Source organism: Pelobates fuscus, chromosome 7 (assembly GCF_036172605.1).
Source record: "Pelobates fuscus isolate aPelFus1 chromosome 7, aPelFus1.pri, whole genome shotgun sequence".
Lineage (NCBI taxonomy): Eukaryota > Metazoa > Chordata > Amphibia > Anura > Pelobatidae > Pelobates > Pelobates fuscus.
Genome location: NC_086323.1, coordinates 124,375,077 through 124,391,204, shown reverse-complemented (window position 1 = coordinate 124,391,204; position 16,128 = coordinate 124,375,077). Strand labels below are relative to the sequence as shown.

The 16,128-nt window shown below is 46.0% G+C and overlaps 1 protein-coding gene across 1 annotated transcript in view; it reads right to left on the bottom strand.

Moving 5' to 3' along the window:
- Positions 1-746: 746 nt before the first annotated feature.
- AMIGO3 (adhesion molecule with Ig like domain 3) overlaps positions 747-16,128 on the bottom strand; it is a 455,802-nt gene continuing 440,420 nt past the window's right edge. Inside the window, exon 2 of the mRNA XM_063426547.1 lies at positions 747-757. The gene's annotated coding sequence lies outside the window, so the exon portion shown is untranslated. The remainder of the gene's footprint in view (positions 758-16,128) is intronic.

The window sequence follows — 16,128 nt, the reverse complement described above, 5'->3', positions numbered from 1 at the left end:
GGTATTGCAGAGTAATCTCTTTTATACTGAGTTTATACTGAGAAAAATACCAGCATTTGTATTGCCAGAATCACTGCAATATTGGCACCAGCCAGGCAGCCTCAAATACTGGCTGTGCCAATAAAATAAAAGAAAGGTGGAATCCCTATGAGTAGTGTGTGTGTGTGTGTGTGTGTGTGAAAAAAAATGTAAAAAAAAATGTATTGTTATTTTTTATTTTTTAAATCAATGGGCCTTTTCCATGGGCCTGGGCCTGGAGCTGCAGCTCCATCAGCCCCTATGTTAATCCGGCCCTGTATGTGTCTGTATGTCACTGTATATGTCTGTTTCCAGGGCCGGCGTCCATCAGGCGGCCGCCTTAGGGCGCACGGGCTCTGGGGGCGCAATATTTCAGTGACCGGCAGGAGGGAAGCTCTCCCTCCTGCCAGGCCACCATCTCGACCCCTGGTGCGGTAGTGCTGTGATCAAACGCGGCGAGGGAGCTCTAATCTCCACGCTCTGCTCCCTTGCGGGCTGTCTACTGATGCCGCGGGAGCCGGATCAAATGCGGCGAGGGAGCTCTAATCTCCACGCTCTGCTCCATCGCCAGGGCCGGTGCTTGGATTTTTAGGTACATAGGCGAAGATGCATTTTTCCGCCCCCCCCCCGCCCCCCCCCTAAAAAAAAACATCTTCACCTATGTGCCTCTTAACCAGCCCCTCCCTGGTCCCTTCCCTGTCCCTTAGTGTTCTTCTCCCCTCCCCCCTCTTTTCCCTGTCTCTTGGTGTTTCTCTCCCATTCCCTCCCTGTCCCTTGGTGCACCCCACACCCCTTTAGTGGTCACACTCCCCTTCCTGGTGTGTCAATGTGTACAGAGTGGAGCGGAGCGGAGCGCGGTACAGGAGCTTCAGTTTTCTGTACCCGGCCGAACTGACGGGGAGTGCTCTCTCTGTGAGCACCTCCTGTCAGTCTGGCCAGGTACAGGAAACAGAAGCTCCTGTACCGCGCTCCGCTCCGCTACACTCTGTACACACTGACAGTCACACACTCAATGACAAACACACAGATGTCACTGACAGACACAGACTCATTGACAGACACACTGATAGTCACACACAGACTCAATGACAAACATACTCTCACTGATTTGACAGACACACACTCATACACTGACAAACACACTCATCATACACTGACAAACACACTCATCATACACTGACAAACACACTCATCATACACTGACAAACACACTCATACACTCACATGCACACACACAGACGCACTCACTCACACACACACACACACGCTGTCACTCGCAGACGCACACTCTGTCACTCGCAGACGCACACTCTGTCACTCGCAGACGCACACTCTGTCACTCGCAGACGCACACTCTGTCACTCGCAGACGCACACGCTGTCACTCGCAGACGCACACGCTGTCACTCGCAGACGCACACGCTGTCACTCGCAGACGCACACGCTGTCACTCGCAGACGCACACGCCGTCACTCGCAGACGCACGCGCCGTCACTTACAGACGCACGCGCCGTCACTCACAGACGCACGCGCCGTCACTCACAGACGCACGCGCCGTCACTCACACACAGACACATGCACTCACACAGACACATACACTCACACTCACACACATACACTCACACTCACACACATACACTCACACTCACACACTGACACATACACACACACACAGACACAGACACACACACACAGACACACACACACACACACACACACACACAGACACATACACTCACACACATACAGACACATACACACATACACTCACTAATTATTTTACAAATAAATATTTTCCACCCAGCCTCCCTACCTGGAGAGCTGGTGTGGATGATGATCCTTCCCTGGGGTCCAGTGGGGCTGCTGGGCGGCGTGCGGCTGTGCTGTAATCAGACGCGGCGAGGGAGCTCTAACCTCTCTGCTCTGCTCCCTCACGCGCTGTCTGCTGATACCGCGGGAGCTGGAATATGACGTCATACGAGGGAGCAGAGCAGAGAGGTTAGAGCTCCCTCGCCGCGTCTGATTACAGCACAGCCGCACGCCGCACCGGGGGCCGAGATGGTGGCCCGGCAGGAGGGAGAGCTTCCCTCCTGCCGGTCACTTAAATCTTGCGCCCCCAGAGCCCGTGCGCCCTAAGGCGGCCGCCTGTGCCGCCTTATGGACGCGCCGGCCCTGTCCATCGCGGGCTGTCATCAGTAGACAGCCCGCGAGGGAGCAGAGCGTGGAGATTAGAGCTCCCTCGCCGCATTTGATCACAGCACTGCTGCATGCCGCCCAGCAGCCCCAGGGACCGATCCATCATCCACACCAGCTCTCCAGGTAGGGAGGCTGGGTGGAAAATGTGTATTTATAAAATAATTAGTGAGTGTCTGTGTGTGTGAGTGAGTGCGTCTGTGTGTGTCTGTGAGTGATTGTATGAGTGTGTGTGCATGGGAGTGTATGAGTGTGTCTGTCAGTGTATGATGAGTGTGTCTGTCAAATCAGTGAGAGTATGTTTGTCATTGAGTCTGTGTGTGACTATCAGTGTGTCTGTCAATGAGTGTCAATGAGTGTGGGTCTGTCCATGTCAATGAATGAGTGTGTGTCAGATCAATGAGTCTGTGTCTGTCAGTGACGTCTGTGTGTTAGTCATTGAGTGTGTGACTGTCAGTGTGTACAAAGTGGAGCGGAGCGCGGTACAGGAGCTTCTGTTTCCTGTACCTGGCCAGACTGACAGGAGGTTCTCACAGAGAGAGCACTCCCTGTCAGTCCGGCCGGGTACAGAAAACTGAAGCTCCTTTAGGGGATCTGTCCGCTCGGCAATGCAACAATAGAGGTAGGAGGCACACCAGGAAGGGGAGTGTGACCACTAAAGGGGTGTGGGGTGCACCAAGGGACAGGGAGGGAATGGGAGAGAAACACCAAAAGACAGGGAAAAGAGGGGGGAGGGGGAAAAGAACACTAAGGGACAGGGAAAGGACCACTAATGGTCGGGGAAGGGAGGGGGGCTGGTTGAGAGGCACATAGGTGAAGATGGGGTTTTTTTTTGGGGGGGGGGCGGAAAAATGCGCCTTCACCTATGTACCTAACAATTGCGCCTTCACCTATGTACCTAACACTGGCCCTGTCTGTTTCAGTATGTGTCTGTTAGTGTGTGTCTGTAACGAAAATATACCCCAACTCGCAGGATTCAACTCGACAAAAGACAACACAGAGGAGAGATACGTCTACCGGACCTTAGAATGGCTGGACTCAACGTATATGAGAGGAGACAGAGTCAGGAACGATCCAAGGTCAAGGGCACAGAGAGACAGTGTAAACTAGGACTAGCCGGGGTCTGGTACACCGTAAACAGCAAGCCGGCAAACAGAACAGATAAGGATAAAGAGATAACATAGTCAGTAACCAAGCCAAGGTCAATACGAAGGAACACAACTGAACACAACAAGCGCTAAAGGGAACTGCAACAGAAACCATAGGGCAGGGAGTAAAGGGAGAGGTAAGTTTAAATACCTTCAACTTATTCTTGATTGGCCCCTGTCATATCCATGCCCCAAAAATGTGAGTATGGGGAGTGTGGGGTAACAGGGGCCAATGGGAGACCGTTTTGATTTTCGGCTCCCACTTCCCCTTTAAGAGCGTGCTCATGACGCGCGGCGCGCTCTCAAAGCTAGGCGGGACACGTGACCGCATTCCGCGGTCAGCGCCCGCCGTCATCGGCGCTCTGAGTGCGCCGAGAACAGAGGACCTCGGCCGGCCCCCGGACAAAGTAAGTAACGCTACAGTGTCTGTGTGGGTGTATCTGTGTCCTTTTGTATCAGTGTGTGTATTCCTGTGGGTGGGATTTGGAGGCAGACCCTGTGGGCGAGATTGGAGGCGGGCCCCAGACCCTGAGCTAATGGGGCCTATTAGGTGGCCGCACTTATGGCCATCCTATGGGCCCTATATCTTTAGGGGCCCAGTCAGTGCTGTGATCGTGTAATAGCGCGACCAGCCCCTTTAAAAAAAAAAAAAACCGCAGCCGCAACGCAAGTACTGCTGGGAGGAAGTGGTCACTTCCTCCCAGCTCAATCCGCGCGGGAGGAGAGCCAGCCAGGCAGTGAAGAGGGACACCCGCGCCGAATCCCAGGGCCGCCATCAGGGCATGACAACCATAACAGTTGTCATGGGCCCGGCGGCCCTGGGGGGCCCGGCCGCCCGGGCCCCACGTGTGGGGCCCATCGGGTGGCCCACACACTTAGGGCCACCCGATGAGCCCCCTTCTTCAGGGGCCCGGTCAGCGCTATGGCCGTTGTATAGCGCGACCGGGCCCCTTTAAAAAAAAAAAAAAAGCAGCCGCAAGTGCTGCTGGGAGGAAGTGCTCACTTCCTCCCAGCTCACTCCGCGCGGGAGGAGCGCGCCCGCCCAGCCGTAAAGAGGGAGAGCTCAGCAATGAAGAGGGAGCAGCGCCGACTCCCATCATCCCCAGCCACCCTCCTGCAAAGAAAAGGTAAGAGACAGGAGGGTGGCTGGAAAATGAGCTGTGTGTGTGCATGTATGTATGTCTGTGTCTGTCTGTATGCATGTCTGTGTGTGTCTGTATGTATGTCTGTGTGTCTGTATGCATGTATGTGTATGTGTGTCTGTCTGTATGTATGTCTGTATGCATGTATGTGTATGTCTGTCTGTCTATCTGTGTGTCTGTATGCATGTTTGTGTATGTCTGTCTTTATGCATGTCTGTGTCTGTATGCATGTATGTGTATGTCTGTGTGTCTGTATGCATGTCTGTGTGTCTGTATGCATGTATGTGTATGTCTGTATGTATGCATGTGTGTCTGTATGCATGTCTGTATGTATGTCTGTCTGAATGTATGTCTGTCTGTATGTGCATGTCTGTATGCATGTATGTCTAGGTATGTATGTCTGTCTATGTATGTTTGTGTATGTCTGTATGCATACATGTATGTCTGTATGTCTATGTATGTCTGTATGTCAGTATGAATGTATGTCTGCATATTATTATGAACGTAGGTCTGTGTGTATGTGTGTATGGATGTCTGTATGCATGTATGTCTGTCAGTATGTCTGTATATATGCATGTATGTCAGTCTGTATGCCATTATGAATGTATGTGTGTATGGATGTCAGTGTCTGTATGTATGAATGTGTGTGTATGTATGTATGTATGTCGGTGTCTGTATGTATGTGTGTCTGTCTGTCACTATGTATGCCTGTGTGTATGTCTCAGTATGTGTGTGTCAGTATGTATGCCTGTATGCGTGTATGTCTGTTTCAGTATGTGTGTCTGTTAGTATGTATCAGTGTGTGCATTTGTGTCTGTGTGTGGACCCAGTGAGCGGTATTTGGAGGCGGGCCCCAGGGGGCCCAGACCCTGAGCTGAGTTAGGGGCCCCAAAATTTCTGGTGGCGGCCCTGCCGAATCCTATCAGCCCCAGCAACCCTCCTGCAAAGAAAAGGTAAGAAACAGGACAGTGGCTGAAAAATATACTCTGTCTGTCAGTATGTATGTCTGTATGTATGCCAGTATCAATGTATGTCTGTATGCCATTATGTATGTATGTATGTATATATGTATGTCAGTATGTTTGTCAGTATGTTTGTATGTCAGTATGAATGTATGTCTGTATATATGCATGTATGTTTGTCAGTATGCCATTATGAATGTCTGTGTGTATGGATGTCAGTGTCTGTATGTATGTATGTGTGTCATTATGAATGTATATTTGTGTGTATATATGAATGTATGTTTGTATGCCATTATGAATGTATGTATTGATGTCAGTGTCTGTATGTATGGATGTCAGTGTATGTGTGTCGGTGTATGTATGTCACTATGTATGCCTGTGTGTCTGTCAGTGTGTGTGTGTGTGTATCTGTGTCCTTTTGTATCAGTGTGTGTTTTTGTGTGTGTGTGTGTGTGTGTGTGTGTGTATTCCTGTGGGTGGGATGTGGAAGCGGACCCTGTGTTTTATACCCCACCTCCTATAGACTGTAAACTCGTTTTAGCAGGGTCCTCTTCAACCTATTGCCCCTGTAAGATTTCTTGTAATGGTCCTATTTACAGTTAAATCCCCCCCACCCCATCTCATAATATTGTAAAGCGCTATGGAATCTGTTGGCGCTATATAAATGGCAATAATAATATACACAAACTTACTGTAGCTCACACAGTGATATACATGCATAGAACACATATGTATGATTTCTGTCAATTTGTGGCCAGTGATGGTCTGAACATTAGATTATGCTGTCAGCCTATCACCAGCTGCCCCTTAAACAATCCTACTGGGAAAGAAGTACTGTTGGGTGCCGGAGCTAGTTGTTAACTAGACATGAGTGTTGGGGTGCTGCTTTTACCTTCAGGGGTTAAACTATTTTGCAGAAATGTCTTTATTTTAGGAAGAATTTTTTTCCATATATGCAACATTTAAATCCCACTTCACTTGTAATAAGCCTGACCGGTTGGCTGTATATAGTTGCATATCTGCTATATATATATGTATATATGACACTATAGTCACCAGAACAAGTACAGCTTATTGCATTTGTTCTGGTGAGTAGAATCATTACCTTCAGGCTTTTTGCTGTAAACACGGTCTTTTTAGAGAAAATGCAGTGTTTACATTACAGCCTAATGAAAACTCCACTGGCCACTCCTTAGCTGCTAGAGGTGCTTCCTATCTCAGTCTTGCCTAGTATGCATCACAACATTTAGTGTCTCCACCATCTGCATGCAGGCACTGACCATTCCTCATAGAGATTCATTGATTCAATTAATCTCTATGAGGAGATGCTCATTGGCCAGGGCTGTGTTTGAATTGTGCTGGCTCAGCCCCTGATCTGCCTCCTCGACCGTTTCAGCTATTGTGATTGGCTCAGAACAACACTTCTGATGTCAGCAGACAGTTTCACAGGCAGACAGGGGCAGAGCCAGCAGCTGCAGACTTGAATACAAGTTAGAACGGTTCTGGTGTACCTAATGTACCACACAGGAGAGAGGGAGACGGACTAGCACTAAGCTGCTCGAAAACTGGTAATGATAGGGATTCACTAAAAACCTATATAGAACAAGGGGAAAGAACTCTCTAGAAGAGTGGGAATACCAGGAGCTGGCTAGGTGACTAATGGCTAAAATACTACTAAATAGAGAATAAAAATATAAATATATGGTACTATGCCTTTAAATCTGGAATAGACAAAGTATCCCTATAAATGTGCAAAAATGTGAATAAAAGTGCTATGAGTGGAGATCTCAAATAAACGGGATATCCCTTTAAATGTGCAAAAATACAAAGAGAGTGCTGCTATACCTTTAAATATCCTTTAAGAATGTGCAAACATGCAAAGCAGTGCTATATAGGGGGGTGAGAAATAGAAAAAATGTGTGTAAGATATACAGTACAAGGAACTGTTAGCTTTAGGCAATAAAAATGGAATAAAATGGAAACGATATATCGCTGGAAAACTGAAGCATAAAACTGGATCACTTCATATAAAAAATGCCAGTTTATTGAATATATTAAAATAACTTTGGAGAAGGTAAATATAATAAAAATACAATAAAAATAAATCTAGTGTGACCTGTATTTTTATTATATTTACCTTCTCCAGAGTTATTTTAATATATTCAATAAACTGGCATTTTTTATATGAAGTGATCCAGTTTTATGCTTCAGTTTTCCAGCGATATATTGTTTCCATTTGTATTGCCTAAAGCTAACAGTTCATTGTACTGTATATCTTATTTGTTACTTCCATCTTTTACAAAGTGTATTATTTGCAACAGGTATCATTTATCCCTCATGTTGTTTGGGATATAGACACCAGTTTCATACATATTTTTTGGTCATCCAGCAGAGAATTTGGTCTCTCATTTTTCCCTTTTTGTATTTTTATATATATATATATATTTCTATTTCTCACCCCCCTATATAGCACTGCTTTGCATGTTTGCACATTCTTAAAGGATATTTAAAGGTATAGCAGCATTCTCTTTGTATTTTTGCACATTTAAAGGGATATCCCGTTTATTTGAGATCTCCACTCATAGCACCTTTATTCACATTTTTGAGGGAATGAGACATGAGGGAATTCAAATCCCATGTAGCAGAGGAAGCCAGAAGCACCTTCAACCTCTCCATGAGGGCCTCACAGACCTCGCCATGCGGACACATGAAGTGGAAACCAAAATGGAGGACACACTCACATGGTAAATACCCATGACACCGCCATCCAAGAGCTTAGAGAGCAAATTAGGGGCTTAGAGGAGGCACAGGAGGACCTAAGGAACTTGTCCGCCAAAATAACATTCGGATAAGTGGCATACCAGAAAAAAATCTCTATAGAGCTCCTGCAGCCCACCATCACTGAGGCCTTCCAATACCTATTACCTGAATCCACCCTGGTTGAACTACTCATGGACCGTGCACACCGGCCCCTACGATCCCCAGCCACCAATACACTGCCACGAGATGTAATGGTGCGGATGCACTATTATCATATAAAGGAGAGATTAATGTTAGCAGCCAGAGAAACCCAACTGCAAATTGCAGATGCCATGGTACAATTTTTCCAAGACCTGCCGGCCAGCACACTGAGCAAGAGGAGAGAGCTGCGTCCACTTACACAGATGCTAACACAACACAATCTAAGATACGCCTGGGGACACCCATTTACATTAACGGTCCGAAAGGACAACATGTTCCACATCCTGACGCATCTAACTGAGATCCTAGCATTCCTAACAAAGCTCAATCTACCACCGATCACCATAGCGCTACTACAGAGACCTCCACGACAGACACAGCAGGCGCATCTATGGAAACCCTCGGCTACAAGCGCACTGGAGCACCAAGAACCATCCACGCAAGCAGAGACTTCCTCCACATCGCAGATGAATTAACAACATGGTACAAGCCACTTCAACAAATCATACACCTACCACCTGCAGGAATTCTCCACAAGAACAGCAGCTCACCCATGCCAGCGGTCATCGCCCGTAGCAACTAAACTCTTTCTTCACAATTTTTCTTTCTCAAAATAATTGTATTTTTATTTTTAAGTATATATCTACCTACACTTTTTTTTTTTTTTTACACATTGAGGTACAAGCACCTCGCTAAGGACTTCACGCAGTCTCAGCCAGAACTTATCCGAACATTACCACACACAGCTGACTCATGAGTAAGCTGGTTACCCGGATCAACAACTGCAACCAGACTAAGCAGTCTATGCATGTTACACTTTAGTGGATGGGAGGAAACTGGGAGATATAATCTTACCGATCAATCCTTAACTTCCCTGTTTAAAATAGGACCTGGGTTCTAATTACTATGGTTCCCAACTACTAGTTCGAGAGGCATATCCCTCTAAGGTCCCGCACTAGACATGTGCAAATCGGAATTTCGGACACGCGGATGCTGCCGAATGTCAAAAGTCCCGAATTTCGGAAGTGCCGAACCAAACTGAATTGCCAAATTTCGGAATGCAGTAACGAACCAAATCTTTTTTGCCTATGCACATCCCTGATCTCTCCTTTCCCCTGGTAATGATGATAATGGCTAAACTGTTACCGATGTATTATTGAGTTACTCTATTTTACTACATTTTATTGCATACTGAGGACAACTACTCTTTTAAAGGTTTATACTGTTTATACTCATGTTCAGACCTAGCACACTAGCTCCTGCAGAGCCATGGACCGCACACCACCCCTGTTCGTTATAACACCAACTGAGAAGCCCCAACGACCGTGCCCCCATACCCATCCTATCCATATACTTACCTGGGGGATAATTCATTACAAATTGCCGGACCCCGGCGTTTCGCGACAGACTCTGTACACACTTCTTACACACCACTGACCGACATTCTCTATACTTTCTTTTTCCATCACTTAACACTCTCAACCATCCTGTCCTGAGGAAAGTCCCGAACTGTGACTGAAACGTTGACGCCAATCGGCATCACATTTGTACTTTTATGTAAATATTAAAAGTTACGTTTTAAAAAGACTGTGAGTGCGGACCATCACTTTGATTTTTATATATACATATATATCTGCCCCTGCATCTCTACCGCAACTCACAACCATTAGAATACGCAGACCTCCCAGACAAGGATGGACTGCAAACCACAGACTTTTTTTGCTTTCTCCAATTGTGAGAGTTGGCAAATAACTCAACAGTTAAACAGGCAGGCACAGCGCCACCCACAACATTAGAATGACAAAGCATGGATTCACCCATATGTAAAGGACACATTTCCACATTGTACATATCCCTAACAACTCAAATTGACGTACGTCCAAGCCTGGGAACAAGACCTTGGCCCGATAGATGACCCAATTGACTGGGGGGATATATGGGAAGCAATTAGCACCTTAACAATCTGTGTAACACATAAAGAACAGGCCTACAAGATACTCTTCCGCTGGTATCTCACACCCTACTGACTACACAAAATGGGACGACTCCCAACGGCAGACTGTTGGAAACTCTGTGGCGAACAGGGCACATTTATCCATTGCTGGTGGTCCTGTCCCAAACTACAACTATTTTTTTTATTTTTTTATTCTTTATTTTGGTTGTGCATATAGGACAAATACAGACAGGCTTACTATATGTCACATTAGCACGAGCAAGCGTCAATAAAACATGTTTAAAGCATTAAGTGACATATGAGGAACATGCACGTTTTTATAGTATATGTTTAAACAAAAACAGGTTTAACAATAGTAAGTCAGGCGTTACTGAGTGGTTAATGTTACATGCTTACAATACAAGAGTGTAATAAAGGTTGTGTATCTCAAGATGTTGCCAGGCTGACAGGCTTATTAACATGAGAGTGGCATGTGGAAGGCCGTCAGGTGACATGACCCGTGTGTGTAGCGCAGCATTATGTGATTGGAAGAGCATTGTTATAAGGGTGCTAAGTCTAAAAGAAAAGGAGAAACATGCCGGCAGTGTGGATGTCTGAAGTGTATATAGGGTGAGATATTCATGAAAAACTGCCAGGCAGGCAGGCAGGCAGGCAGGCATGGTCCCGTTGAGTGAGTGACAGGCCTTTTGAGAGCATGTGTGTCATATGTAGTGAGATATTGCCCCTGTCAATAGTATTGTGAGATTGCCAATTAAAAAAAAGCGGTCAAACCGTGCGTTCTTCTTTAAAGTTCTTCGTTTTGGTGATTCACTGTATATGAGGCTGCAGTGTGGCCTGGACAATGCCCCTTATGGCAGAGGTTATGAGTATGAGCCTGTAACGGAACCGCTGGCACCCCGACCGGGTACCTTCCGCTGACGGATGCTCCTAGTACTTTCCAAGGACTCCAAGCACTCCACCAGACACCATAACCACTGTAGACTCCCACGAACCGCCGCAGCTGGGTTGGGGTCTCGCCACGCTACCCACTCTGGACCCAAGACCAGGGTCTAGCTTCCAGTAGATGGACCTCACCGAATTCCATAGAGCAGGAACAGGAACAAGCTCTTAGCAGAGCTCAGCGATAATACCCTGGGGAGTATAGTGATTATAGCAATCCCCAGAGTGTAGTTCTCCAATCCCCCAAACATGAGCCGAAACTTCATGAAGGTACAAGATGATCTGAGGTGCTAGCACACCCAGTCTGCTTTTATTTCCATCTTACACATATAAGACCGCCCACAGGGGAGGGGTAAAATAGCCAATAGCATAACGGTTGCAACCCACAGGTTCCCTCCCCTCAGATAACCAGTTAACATAATTATTACAGCCAGGAAAACTACAGTTTTTATACATGTGCTATAACTTTAAAACCGTACATCCAATCCATATTTGAACTCAGCACACCTCTAACATAAACACTTCCAAAAATCAGCCAAATCCCTCCAGTGGATCAAAAGCCAGCTGGAGGTCCCTTTATGACCGACCGCAAGCACATTTTCCTGCCCAAAACAGTTCCATAGATTTGGGCTGTGCGGTCGGTCAATTTCATGCCGAAAAACGACTAAGTCCCATTTCGAACGGGACTTAGTCTCTGGAGCTGAAAAACGAAGTGTAGGAGAAGGTAAGGGTCAGCGGTGTTCGGTAAAATGTGTAGCCGATTTCAGTTCCACAGAATCTTTAGCATACACCGCTGACCGCGTTCGACTGAACAAAGATGGCCGCCGCCACGTGCAATTAACCTCCAGTAACCTCACAGCCTGGGAGGTAAATTGCCTGCATACTTTAACTTCTGGGTGGTCGCCTGTGTGGTACTTGTTTCAGTAAGCCCTATTTACTGAACCAAGTGGGAGAAAGCCAGGAACAAGTTATTTTACAGGTCTGGGGACATAGTCTTAAAGGGACATTGTTCACCAAAGTTACATGATGTCCCCAGACGGTTCTTAAAGGGCCATACACACCCAATAAAAGTTAATACTTTTCAGGGGCCATAGTCTTAAAGGGTATTGTTACCCAAGGTCTCAATATGTCCCCAGACAGTTCTTAAAGGGCCAGCAGCAGTACAATAAAATACCATTCACTGTGCTTAAAGGGCCAGCAGTCGCACAATAAAATACAATATGCCCAAATGTTGCACCTGAAGGGCCAAATCTCCCAGGGACCATAGTCAACAGGTAAGAGGCTGGCAATCAGGCTCCTCCAACGGCCGTGGGTAAAGGACAGCTTGTCACCAATAAATTCAGTCACCAAAGGCATAGGGCGTCAAGTTTGCTGTGTATGCATTGCCTTTCCGTAGGGCTGTCGCGGTCCCATGTGGCGTTCGCCATTATGTGGGCCCGTGTTGTGATGGGCTGCTTGTGGGGTGCCGCTATTGGCACTCGTTGTTGCCCTGCCGCCTGGGGGGATTGGACCAGATTCACCCCTGCTGGTCCTGAGGGGGGGGAGCGGGTAGTCAGTTGCTCGGTAACTCCGGCGCAGGGGCGAGGAGAGCGGCCGTCTCCCCCCACCTCCATGCACCGTAGGCCGCAGCCTACGCCTCGGTTGTTCGATTATGGGAGGCCCTCAAGTTTGATTATGGGAGGCCCTCAAGTTTGAGTTGCCAGGGGGCCCCCGACATGGGTAGCGTGCCCCGGTTTCATTGCAGGCTTGATAACCCTGAGTATCTCCCTTAGGTTCAGCTGGTTTGGCGGGAGCTCCTCCGCCATGCGATTGTTCTTCTTGCAGGTCAGGCCCCGCCCCCCAACTACAACTATTTTGGCTAGAGATTCAAAAACTAATTGAACTAGTATTAGAGAAACCATTCCCTCTGGACCCTGGGCCCTACTACTGTCCAGACCAACTGACACAATGGCCAGACATGAAAACAAATTAGCAGCACGCAGGACGATTGGTGAATTATGGGCCGACAAACGATCTCCAACACTCACCACAGTGAAATGTAAAATCAACAAAGCATTGGAAATGGACAGACTGGCACAACTTCATGACACCTAAGGTGTTCCACAGAATATGGGACCCATGGGTCACCAGTGGGATGTGATGCACCCAATAATAAGAACAAACCATTCATAAACACTCTGACACAAATCAACGCCCTCTATGCCACATTGTAGGAACCGGAAACTAAACACCTGCTCCCCTACCCTGCATCACGCAACCCCGCGGGGCATACCTGGGGGGGGGGGGGGGGGCTCTCTGGGACCACTTACTCTTCTTACAAACTGCTAAACTCTTTTCTTCCCACACCTCTCTTCCAACCAGAACCCTGCGAAGCAATGGATTTGACATTGCCCAAAGACTCCTAACTCCCTAAAGAGTTGCTCCCCACTTGAGTATACCTCCTCTTTTTATCCTAGTTTTATTCCAAACTATACAGAGAGCACTATTTAATGTATTTATTTATCCTCCTATACACAGAGGATACCGGTTTTGGCACCATCTGACACCAGAACATCTTTATTCCGAAGACGCCTCTGAGAGTGTACCAGGACTACCATCATATCCATAGACGGGGATTGTACCATCCAGGCGCATATATCTGGAGCTGAATATAAGCTCCAGAAAATTGTAAATGCAAATTTTTCTTTATTTACCACTATCAGCTATTCAACATACTACACTATACCTGTCTCCTCTCCTCTCCCTTATATCTCCCTGAGATTGAGAAAACTAGTACAGGCGCTGCTTCCTGACACTACCTTCTTACCGTTCTGCCAGAAAAGACTCTGGTTCCAGGGAAGTTCTAGCAGCCATATTACAAGCACTGATATATTCCACCCCCTACTCCCTTTTTTGATAAAGTGTGCCAGTCTCCCTTCACCCAATGGATTCCCAGGCCCTTCATGGCTCTACTCCCAAGTGAAATCCCACTTACCCCACTGATCAGTAAAATGAACTATGTATGAAAAGTTTTGGATTCTTTTTTTATTTCCTGTATGTATTTATAGTTTATGTGAGATAAGGAAGCTTTAGTCTGAAATTCTGAGAACAAGTGACTAATCCTGACCACAGTTAACCTTTTATGCAAATAATCTTTTAATGATGGTAAAAGTAAATACTGTGCAGATTGAAAGATAGATACTTTAGCACCTGATGTACTACTACTGAAGTTCTTGAGAATAAGATACTGCTGATATTTGAATAACCTGCTTATCAGACGGTCTGACTATTACAGTTACCAACACACATACTTAGCACTGAACCGGTTTCCTTGGGTGTGGGCAGGCACTGCTGCTTCCTGATACAATAATATGTTAATGTTTTACTTTTAAACATTACCTCTTCCCATAGTTCCATGCACCCAGGTGGTGATTTATTGCAGGGGGAATGCCCAGCATTGGCACACTGAGAATCTTTTGTAACTGTATGGAATGATGACCTACAAATGTAGGAGTGGTGTTTTTTTTTTTCTTACTTCCTGTAAAGTAGAATTGTCACCAACTAAAAGGTGACTGATTTTCTATGAAGGGGCTATGTGAGGTGGGCTTTTCAGTTAGTATTGTGTTAATTTCAAACCTCATACATGCACGTTAACTTTAATTTTGCAATGAAAACATTGCACTTGCATTGCACTTCTGTGAATCTTCACCCAGCAGAGCTAAGATATGTGGTGTTACCCAGTTGACTACATATACTACATTTTTGGGGCACTGCCTCTATGTTCTTTGGATCTTTGTTTGGTGGAAGCTGGATTTTCTCCTCCTGCCAACCATTTTAGCATGCTCCACATTTGTTTCCTTCTGAATGCCACAATCATCCTATAGCAGATTTGAGGTTAGGATCCCTCGGCTATAGACTCTTGGCCTGCAACTAATTAGCCTAAAACAGAAAAGTCTGGGAGGTACGCAATTTCATACCTGACTTGCTATGCTCATCATGACCCAGCGTTAAATTCAGGCCTGCCAAAACTATGCCATGAAATGGTATTTCTGCGTCTATCTTACGCTTGCAGGCCACATCTAAAATATTGAAAGGTCAGAGATACCATGTAATCTCATATTCCTGAAGTGGACGCTTGCTAAAATAATTGATCTGGAGATATGTTTCCAAATTCAGCTATGTTTCAGCCAAATAATGTGCAATTCCACAAATTGTTTTTGGCACTGGATTGATTATGGTTCTGGATTTTTTTTTTCTGCGAAATCACGCAAGTTTTTCATGACACCCATGTTAAAGCTACCATATGATGAGCTGTCTGGGTTTCTGTATGGAATGAACAATACATAGTATCTCTGCACACTAGAGTAAGCATTTAGTTGGCTATTTAATGTAAATATTTTATATAAATTTTATCGTTGCTGTTTTTTTTTTTATTTAGGCTCCAGCCCTACCCAAATTATATTCTACCAGGACTTGTATTTTTTTTTTTGTTTGTTTTGTTGCAGTGCACGTAGTAACAATGGTGCCAATGTGGCCAAAAGAGCATAAGCAAGGAAATTATTTTAAAACAATGTTTACATATACTTGGCATATGAGGATGCAGCACTTTTTTCATTAATAGACGTAACGGACAAGAACATGTCAGTAATGTGATCGTCGTGCAAGTGAAGATGGTATACTGAGCATGAAATGTAGGTTGCGTTTATAAGTAGGACAGGAGGTAGGGAGGCCTGTATGGCCTGAGTGTGTCAGGTGGCTTAATTTCAGTCGTGTAGGTTTCCCTTTAGGTAAAAATGAAGTTAAACCCCCTGAGGAGCTTCCAATCGGGAATGC